Genomic DNA, 10,600 nt, shown 5'->3' on the forward strand with positions numbered 1-10,600 from the left:
CGCACAACGGGACATAATCGTCGTATCCTGATATATAAAAGCTAAAGTGATTATGCATAGTCACTTTGCTATATGGGATTGCGCAATTAAGATACATGACAATTTTGATTATGAAATTTATCAATTTACACTTTACCCACAATCAAAAATGGTTGTTCATAATATAAAATGGTTTAAAACATAGATAACCACTTACACATTTACTTCATTCTACTAAGTAAAACGAAAAGCCAAACAGAAAAGCACCTCATGAAAAGAAGAAGAATATATTGTTTACCTAGACTATGTGTCCGTTTGGGATCCGTTTATTTTGCTAAAACTGAAAACTTTTTGCTGAAAGTACTATAGATAAAGATAAAAGTTAGCTAAAATAATACAATGAGACCCATGAATAGTACCAAAAAGTGCAATGAGACCCATGAATAGTAACAAAAATAAATTGAATAGTAAAATAAATTAACAAAAATAATCCATGCCAAATCCACACTAACATAAGGTATGAAGTATTAGCACCAAAATCTATACCAAACTGTACACGAACTCCACAAATAGTGTGGACAATCAGGCTGCAAAAGAAAAATGTGATGATTAAACAACAAAAGACTTTATTAACAGTCACCATAAATGCAGGCTCAAGACACTTCAAGTCTACGGAAAAAATGCAAACCTTCAATATAAGCATAGTGACAAGGAGAAAATAGAGGATAGTAAGGCTATGAAGAATGAAATTGGAGGCCATCTTTTAGATCATCACCAATAATACTCTAGCATACAACACCACATTCTCCATGCTAATAACTTCAAAAACGGGTTGTGCTACTGGCTTAATGAGCCTTGTCAGTGATCTGAATCATGAGTGACAATCAAACCAACAGATTAATGGAGAGAAAGATAAAACAAAACTAACCAACAACTTGCCAAATGGAGAACCTAATAAGGTATCAGAGCAATATTTGAAGTACAAATTTGGGGCAGCATTAAACGTACAAAGGGAACACATACTTCCTTGGCAGTACAGAATCCATGCTCATATGTCCAAGTGCTCGCCCTTGGAACTCCCTTGTAAAGTGGGAATTGTTTCTTGTGGCTGGATAATAAGCATCAATTAGAAGTAACATACTTTATCTTAGACAAAGGAGGGGGGAGGAAGAGGGATGGAGCACTTCTAGTTGTCTTGTGTTTTGTAATTGCCCATATCTTTAAGCTGGGAAAAAACAGAGGGAACTCCTTGAGTGAGACATGATTGACATGAGACCACATAGAAGTCACGATAAACCAATAATAAATTCATTTCACTTCCAATAATGTTGTTCCAGGTAAATAGATTATGTGATTGTTACTTAATCTAGCTAATGAAGCCAAAGTATTCAGAATATCTTCATCCCTACCGGCAGCCACTTCCCATGCTTTGCACTCTTCCACACTGAGAAAGAATTTGGCTCTGAGACAAAGACCAAGCATAAGATGTTAACTTAGAAACTTGACAACTAGCAAGAACCTAACCCTATAACATTAGGACTGAATGATTATCAAGTATATATTTGAGCTATGAGGGCATCCCTCTTTCTTCTAAAAAAATGTTACTTAACAAAAAAAAAAAAAAAGGTTTCAAGCATTCAAAATCATAGATCGAATGCCAAATAAAGGTGTTACACTTACTGTACAAAAATCTAGTTTGCTTTCATCAGTTATCAAACTACATAGACGATCAAAGAAACCAGCATTCCAGGTTAAACTTATTGCGGCCGAATCTTGGAAGTGATAAAGGACCTTTTGTACACACAGCCTTCTGCTGATGATGTTTAGATTGGATAAGGCTGAATGAGAATGGGACATTTTTGCATGATGTTCTTGAATGAGATCAAAACATTCCTGGGCCCATAAAGGTTGGAAATGTAACAGCATCACAAGAAGAATATAAAGGTACTTGTGAGTGACTTAGAATTGAAGAGCCTAGATTCAACCAATGTAATATGACCTCAATGCCTCAGTCTCTACACCCCCCCCAGAACCCACCCTCCCAATATTGACTTCTAATTCAGGTATGTCCATTGTCAAACCAATGGTAAGAAACCAAGCTTCATCCCACTCTTTCCCCTCTACCAAGGCACATAACTCTTCAATCACTAAGACAAGAAATCTACACGCTTCTATTTTTAACCTCCTAAATCCACAACACTAAACGTTGATAATTACCAAAGTAGATGATAAACCTCAAAAATTAAAGCTAGAAAATTCATACATTGACAATTGGTCAATTACCAAGCTCACCTTTCATCTGCCATGATATAATATAGACTACTCTAGAAAAGAAACATCACACTTGCCTTCCTACCATTACAAAAAAATAAACAGAGTTTCTTTTGTGGCCCTTTGTCAAATGTTGCTTCAGCACAAAATATTATGGATGGAGAAAATGATGAGGAAAATAGACAGAAGACTAATAAGAATATCCAGATATACCTTACTATAGAATAGTATCCAACTCTTACTTTTTTTTTTTGAGAATGTATACGTGTAAGCTTTATTACTCAATGGATGAAATATCCAACATAACAAAAGACATTATGTCTGGAGGAACAGACTCCATCCAACTCTTACTTAATCCAATTAACAAAGCCAAGATGTTTGTGATTTCTTCTTCTCGCCTGGTTGTCACCTCCATACTTGACAAAACACTTCAGCATTTGAAACAAGAAACAAACATTGGATATTGATTTAAAACTTGATAACTAGTAAGTACCAAAGTGTATAACTTTCAAAAGTAATGATTATAAAAACAATTTTGGACCCTTATGGCACTCTCTTTATTCTTAATAATTTTCAAGCATTAAAAACTCTAAATAAAAATAATATGCAGTAATGTTAGGCCAATTAAAGAGATTTCTTTTCATGAGGCATCAAATTACATTAGCTACTAAAGATAACTAGCATACCAAATTAAGCTTGTTTTTTGATGCATCTACCAATTAATGAAATTTTGAATATACACTTGTAGTCAAAGGAAAATATAAAGTTAATTCAAATTATGAAGAAACTTAAATGGAATGGTATGTAAGCATATCTCCCACTTAAAGTGCCAAGAATGGTTGTGAGCAAAGGGAATGCAACACACATTTTCAAAAGCATTGCTTGGAATAGCGCATATCATGTACATGAGATCTGCAACAGAAGCAAAATAAGTCCCATTTTTTGCACATCAGATTGTAGGAAAAATCTAGAAAGAAACAAATAACATGAAGATAAAGTATCAATAAGACAATAACTAACCTAAACATTTAAGACTAGATAACCATCTTCTTCAATTTCGTAAAGGGATCCCAAGAAACAAAAAAACTTGTGATTACTTAAAAAAAATTCATGATTACTTTTAAGTATATATGAACTTTAGCAATTGAAAATACTTTATGTCTTACCACGACTGAAAGCATAACAAAGGAAATTATAGCCAAGCCTTTAAAGCTAGAATTAGTTACTACAAAATACTCCTCTTCGAGTTCTTTCTTGTTCAGTGATTCCCAGACTTGATTGGCTGCCTTGATTAGCCTTGATTTCAGCACCAGATTCTCAGCTCATCTCCCCCATGATTCTGGAGATTTGATTTGTATCAATTAAAAACTGATTATAGGGATTGGTCTGGCCTTTCCTTCTAGGTTGTAGATTCTTACCTATAAATACACGTACACAATGTAATCTTTTTAAAGCCAATATACAGAAACTTTCTGGTCATTACAAGGTTTTTCTCTTCATTTCTCTACTAATTTTAAAGGCGATCTGCTCACAATTTTCAGGCTTGACAAACAACACATTTAACACCAAGGCAACAGAATGCATACAAGTATCCATAGCTTCATCTTTGAGATATCCACAGACTCACATCCTGGAGTAGCTAATTTCCAAATTCTCCACCAGCTCCTTCAAGGTAAAAAGGTGACTCAGGAATCAAACACAAGTCCTCACCACAGTTAGCATACTTTGCTATGAATCTTGCATGAAATTAATTCAGCCACAATATTTAGGTGAAGCTAATTTAACTTCTCATTATATATTGGCTGATTTGATTAAGATGAATAATTGGAAGAGAATTGTGTCAAAAAGATTTAAGACCATTAATTGGAAAGAAATAAGACAATTCTTGAGAATACTAATTGACCTAGGTTCTTAGCTACCAGATGGCTGTGTCCCACTTAGCACCCTGGATTGACCAAAGATGATCATTTAAGGATTCCTAACATTTGTTCAGATATAAGTAAACACGTTTAAGAGAACAGTGGAAGAAGTTACAACTGAAAGATTTAAATATTAAAGAACATACATTATAGTACCATTGAGGGCCAACGAGGTTTTTGACTTTTTGGGTCATCCTTGGCCAACCGGCCAGCCCATCTTTCTCAACCCTTTTGGACTAGATTCAATCTGGTAGCTGCTCAATAGTAGGCTGGCTTGTAATGGGCAAATCATTGACCAGGACAATCCCACTCCCTTACTCCATCAAAACCATCCCTAAAAGCTCAACTTCCTCTCTAGTAAAAGACACAAAGATATCATCCCCATATAGTGTTAAAGAATTCAAATAATAGCAGTGCGTTAAGTGTTATAGAATTTGAGTACTAGCAAGGTGTTATAAACAATCTCATAAGTTCATTGCAGTTGGGCACAGAGAAACAGTGATGGGAGCTGGTAAGACAGGAAATCACTGCTATAATTTTGAAAGTTTCTGCTCCTCTCTGTTGTGGTTTTACGTGCATTTTTGTAGCACTAAAAATTTCTTTTGGGGTATAATAGGCCAAAAGTCAAGTCTTGACACTATGCCCACAAATGAAAGGAGAAATAATTTTAGTTGCTAGGTAAGTCAAATATGCAATATACCGAATATGCAATTTTTTATTTTTTATTTTTGTTTAAGGATGTAACTCTAGGTAAGTCATTAAAGAACAAGGACATGAAATAATGAAAGTCCTCCAATAAACTTCATGATTTCATGGCAAGCAGATTGTAGTTTGCAACAATCTCTATGATTAAGTTCAAATATACTTCATGCATCAAAATTATAGAATAGAAGGGAAATTAAGAGGAAATAGATTTCCAATTTCAAATCTTTCATTATTTCACATTCAAGAATACAAATAATGAAATTCAATTCAATTACAATAAGAAATTGAAATAAGTAAAAAAAAAAAAAACATGAACCTGAAGAGTGTGGCCATGGAGATGGCAGGGAGGGTTTAGTTGTTTTGATTCTTAGATGTGAGAATGAAGCTATGAAGCAAAAGAGAGAGAGAAACAACTACATGCCCAAAAAAAAAAAAAAAAAGAGTTATGTTAGATTAGTCTAATAAATACCCAAAATCAAGACCACTCGCAAGATCCATATTGATACAATATTAAAACATGAATGAATAATAAGAAAAATCAAATTTAGTCAAAACATAAATGATATAATATTAATCTACACTTTACCCACAATTCAAAATGATTTAAATCATACATAACCACATGGTAGGATGTTTTAAAAAGCTAACAAAAAAGCACCTCATGAGAAAAGAAGAAGAATATACAGTTACCCATGCTAGATGCAGTATTAGCAACCAGAGGCTATAGACAGTGCACGAACTCCACAAATAGTATGGACAATTGGGTTGCAAAAGAAAGATGTAATAATATCGAAACAACAAAGGTCTTTATTAACAATCACAATAAATACATGATCAAGACACTTAAAGTCCATAGAAAAAATGCAAACCTTCAATGTAAACATAAGGCTATAAAGAATGAAATTTGGAGGTCATCTTTCAGATCATTATCGCTATAAAATTCTTCACTGTTGCATCCAACTCCATTCTTCATGCATACTATTTCAAACACTGGTTCTGCTACTAACCTAAAGAGCCTTGTAAGAGATCTGAATCATGAGTGACAATCATACCAACAGATTAGTGGAGATGAAGATAGAAGAAACTGAATAACGGCATGCCAAACAGAAACCTAATAAAGCATGAGATCGATACTTGAAAGACAAATTTGGGGCAACATTAGAATGTACAAAGGGAACACATACTTCCTTGGCAATTCAGAATCCTTGCTCATATGTCCAAGTGCTGGCCCTCGGAATTTTCTTGTAAAGTGGGAATTGTTTCTTGTGCTGGATAGGGGTTATTCATGGAAACAAGCATCAATTAGAAGTAATACCACCACCACAGCGAGAAGGAAATGAAGGGAAGAGAATTTAAAAACATACTTTGTCTAAGACAGAGGAGGATGGACAAAGATAAATAAAGTACTTCTTGAAGGAAATAAACTAAACACCGAAGAGTGAGACATGATTGACATGAGACAGTACTGAAGTCACAATAAACCAATAAGAAATTCAGTTCACTTCCAAGACTGTTCTTCTGGATATAGATATTGTGTAATGGTTACCTAATCCAACTAATGAAGTCAAAGTATTCACAATATCTTGATCCCTAAGGGCAGTCGCTTCCCATGCTTTGCACTCTTCCATATTGAAAAGCACTTCCGGGTCTGAGACAAAGAACAAGCATTAGATATTGACTTAGAAACTTGAGAAAGCAAGTACTACTACCTAATCCTATAACATTAAGACTAGATGATTGGCAAGAATAGAATTTTAGCTATGAGGGCTTCCCACATTCTTCTAAAAAAATTATTTCTTTGGAAAAAAAAAAGAGATTTTAAGCATTCAAATCATAGATGGATGGCTAAAGAACCAGGCTATTTGTACACACAGTCTTCTGTATGATGTTTAGATTAAATGTGGGCGAATTACAATGGAACATTTTTGCATGATGTTCTTGAATGAGACCAAAACATTCCTGGGCCCATAAAGGTTGGAAACTTGGATTATAAAGCAAATGTAACAACATCAAAAATACCTGTAGGTGGATTAGAATTGAGGAGCAGAATATGACTTCCTTCTATTTGCACAATCAAAAATATTTAATTGATATTTTTGCAGAAATAAACAAAGAAGAGTTACCTCTGAATGTTAGTCCGAACCAAACTTGGTGCTTAGGATGTGAAAAATCTTGTGCCCATCTTCCCTTGTCCCTCTTTTGCAATGTTGCTAAAGAATTGGACTTCGAAGAACCTCAAATTTCTTTAATGGTGTAGTACGAAGAAAGCTTGGTAGCGACAATTGCAAATTGTCATTTTTCCCATGCTAACTTGTAAAACAAAAAACATTATTTTATTCTCCCACTGACTGAAGCTCTCTTCTCAACACTCTCTCTTTCATTTCTCTGTCTTCTCTTTTCGCTCTTCCTTTTGTTCTATAGCTGCTCTCTCCTCTCCTCAAACCCAAACCTCCATTTTTCTCAAACCCAAAACCCCGTGTGGTGGTGGTGGTAGCGGCAGAGGTAAGCGTGGATCCTCCAATACGACGTCGTCTTCCCTGTAGCGGCGGCCTGGGTTGTGTGGCAGTGGTGGCGAAGTGGGTCTGGGTCGGTGGTCTGTGGTGGGTTGATCTGTGATGTGTCACGGCGGTGGCAGTGGATGTGGGTATTCGGTGGTAGTGGGTAGTGGGATTTTGGGTCAGTCCTTGCACGGCGGCGGCATGGTGGGAGTGGGTTTTGGGTCAGTCCTTGCACAAAGACTCATTTCTGGTGGTGGTTTCTATGGTGGTGCTGTGGAGTTTGGGTTTTGGTGTTAGATTTGTTGTGATTTGCTTGTTTGATTTGGGTGATTTTGGTATGGATTTTTTGTTGTGATTTTGCTGGGGTGCAGGTGGTGCAGCAGTGGTGTTGTTGATGGTGGTGATGACAGCTTGTGAGATCGGCGTGGGGTTGATGGTCTAGTAGTTTTTGGGATGGGTTTTGGCCGTGGGTATGGGTTGTTTTGGCCGTAGGTATGGGTGGCGATGGGTATGGTTGGTCAGGTTCATGGTGGTGGGTATGGGTTTGCTAGAGGTTGAGGAAAAAAGAGAGGAAAAGGGAAAGAAAAAGAGAAATAGTAAAAAAGGATTAAAAAAAGAATATTTAAATAAAATGGAAAAAAAATAGAGTTTTGTAAGGTTGGAAATATTGTAAAATGATATTGTATAATTAATAAAGTAATTTTTTAAGATGGTAAAATAGGATAGAATGGCATTTTGGGTTGTGAATGCTCTAAATATGGCAACTCAGAGAGGCAAAGGTCCTATCTAGTAACATTGTTCTAGTAATATTGTTTGTATTTTTTAGAAATATATGTGAGTGAAAAAGTGTATAAAAATACGTGTGTAATATTGTTTAAAAAGGGAAAAGTATTCCTCAAAATCTCATACCAAACGGCCCCAAAGCTTTTTTTTAATTTGATTAGAGACATAATCCAATTAAGCTACTCTCTAGTGCCATGGTAATAAAAAATACATAAACTTTCCAAGTCTGAAGGTGCTTCCAAGGCATTCAAAACTACGTCATCCTTTATTCTTCTACTAATTGTATCTCTCAAAATATCAAATTTGACAAACCATGGTTCCAAACTACAGAGGTATATCTTCATCTTGAGTTGTGCATCTTCAGCATCAGATACATCTATCATGTTTCCCAACCTGTATATTCGAAGAGTCCCTCATAGGTGATTCAACTTTTTTAATTCTCCAAGCTTACATCCTTCTCTTTGATTTTTACCACCTATGTTGAAATCACATAATGTTCGGAGAGAAATCAATTTCTCAAACCCTTTTGGAAATATTGGACATTTCTGACAAGAAAATCTATTTAAACTTTTTTTTTTTTTTTGATACAGAAAATCCAATAAAACTAAGATGTCTTAAGTCAATTAGCTTACCTATCCCTTACTGTAATTTCTTGAGATTGCAACAATACTTGATACACAAAGTTTGTAAATTATTGAGATTGCATATGGTTTCAAGCAATTCTTCTAATTGAACGTAATTAGACATAAGGAGACACCTTAAATGTATCAAATTTTCTATTGCATCCGGAAGTTTATTAATTGGACAATCCAAAATTAATGTCCGTAACCATCTAAAGTGTTGGAGTAAATCAGATAGGAGCTTGTCAAAGATATAATCCCTTTCATCAGAAAGAAGAAAGAGAGTGTGCAGATTTTTTGCTTGGTAGACAAGTTCAAGACTTCGTGTTCCTATTGGAATTTTTAAACACAAATTGTGAGCACTTTTACAATCTATATCCAATTCTTTGTCACAATTGATTTGAAAGCATTCATTTGTTGTTATTGATTGGGCAAAGTCATGCACTATATTATGCATTTTGAAACCTATTATCTTTCCATCATCGCCATCTTTCTCGAATTCTTGAAAGAAGGAGCGTAGGGCTAAATTTTCAAAGTATTCTTCTCCTATGATTTCCATCTCCATATCTATGTTTGACTTGATATATCCTTGTGCCATCCACTGGAAGACCAATTCATCTCTAGAAAAGAGAATCTTTTGGAAATAAAGAGCAATATAAGAAACAACGTTTCATCACTAAGGGCAATTCATAATAACTCAATAACAATGGTGCTAAAATAAAGCTTTCTAATTCCCACAAATTACCATCCAAAAATTTCTTCCATTGTACTAAATCTCTCTTCTTGTGCATGAGACTACCTAGAGACTTTGCAGTGAGTGCTAAGCCTTTGCACTTAATTGCTAATTTTCTACCAAGATCTTCTAGACTCTTACGTTCATCCTCATTAGAAAATTCTATTTTACTAAAAATCAACCAGCAGTCATCATGAGACAACAGCCCAAAATTTATAATGAGGGAACTCCCCATCACTTCCACAACATTTTCTTTACATGTGGTGACTAGAATTTTACTACCTTGGGCACCATTTTCAAGAGCAGATTTGAATGGCTCCCACATTGTGGAGTCTTCACTCCATACATCATTTAAGACAAGGAGGAACCTATTTCCCCTAATCAAATCACTAGGTTTACGCAATAGTGTTTACAATTCAATAATATTGTTGGGGGATTCAAGGTCAAGCTCTAGACACATTGCTTTGGCAACCCTACACTGATCAAAATTGTTCAAAAACACAAACCCACATTCGTTTCTCAAAGTAGAGTTGCACCTTAGGATCATTGTAGGTTAGTTGGGCAAGGGTCGTTTTTCCAATACCACTCATGCCCACTAGAGAGATGACACGAGGATTTCCTTCCTCTTGATGACCCTCATCTAATAGGTCACTCAGTAGGTCATCTCTTTGCTTATGATGGCCAATTATTTCAAAGATATTAACAAAGGAAGTAGTTTTTGGTCGCTCAACTACGAAAAGTTGGCTAGTCGAGTCAAGCCTGTGAGTTTTTAGACCCCTTAAAATACAATTGGATTAATCTAGTTAATTAGCCAAGTTATTACTTAGTCCAAATTCCAGTTCTAGGTTATCACAATCAAACAATCATATCATGCATAGCAGTGGAAATATAAATAACACAATGATATGATGACCCAGGAAACCAAACTGATAAAAACATGGGGAGGATTTAACCTAACTATCCTCAAAGTAAACCTGAATCCACTATGAAAGAATTGAAGTTTTACAATAGGACTTAGACCGCTAACATCCTATTGCTACCCACCAGTAGAAACTTACTAACACGACCACATGCAAGCTTCGAGACCACGGA

The 10,600-nt window shown here is 35.3% G+C and overlaps 2 long non-coding RNA genes across 5 annotated transcripts; both read right to left on the reverse strand.

The window, feature by feature from the left end:
- Positions 1-673: 673 nt before the first annotated feature.
- LOC115989390 lies at positions 674-3,324 on the reverse strand. Its single transcript, XR_004091909.1, has 3 exons — positions 1,660-3,324; positions 1,003-1,441; positions 674-845 (listed from the first exon to the last, which is right to left on the reverse strand). It is a non-coding gene; the product is annotated as an uncharacterized LOC115989390 (long non-coding RNA).
- Positions 3,325-3,378: 54 nt separating this feature from the next.
- Positions 3,379-7,236, reverse strand: LOC115989391. 4 transcript variants are annotated; one of them, XR_004091912.1, is made up of 6 exons: positions 6,998-7,236; positions 6,421-6,522; positions 6,059-6,142; positions 5,744-5,902; positions 4,316-4,523; positions 3,379-3,915 (listed from the first exon to the last, which is right to left on the reverse strand). It is a non-coding gene; the product is annotated as an uncharacterized LOC115989391 (long non-coding RNA). The 4 variants fall into 4 exon arrangements; XR_004091911.1 differs by having other exon boundaries at positions 6,239-6,522; XR_004091913.1 differs by having other exon boundaries at positions 3,379-3,589; positions 3,669-3,915; positions 6,059-6,522.
- Positions 7,237-10,600: the final 3,364 nt, after the last annotated feature.

This window comes from Quercus lobata, chromosome 5, assembly GCF_001633185.2.
Source record: "Quercus lobata isolate SW786 chromosome 5, ValleyOak3.0 Primary Assembly, whole genome shotgun sequence".
Classification (NCBI taxonomy): Eukaryota; Viridiplantae; Streptophyta; class Magnoliopsida; order Fagales; family Fagaceae; genus Quercus; species Quercus lobata.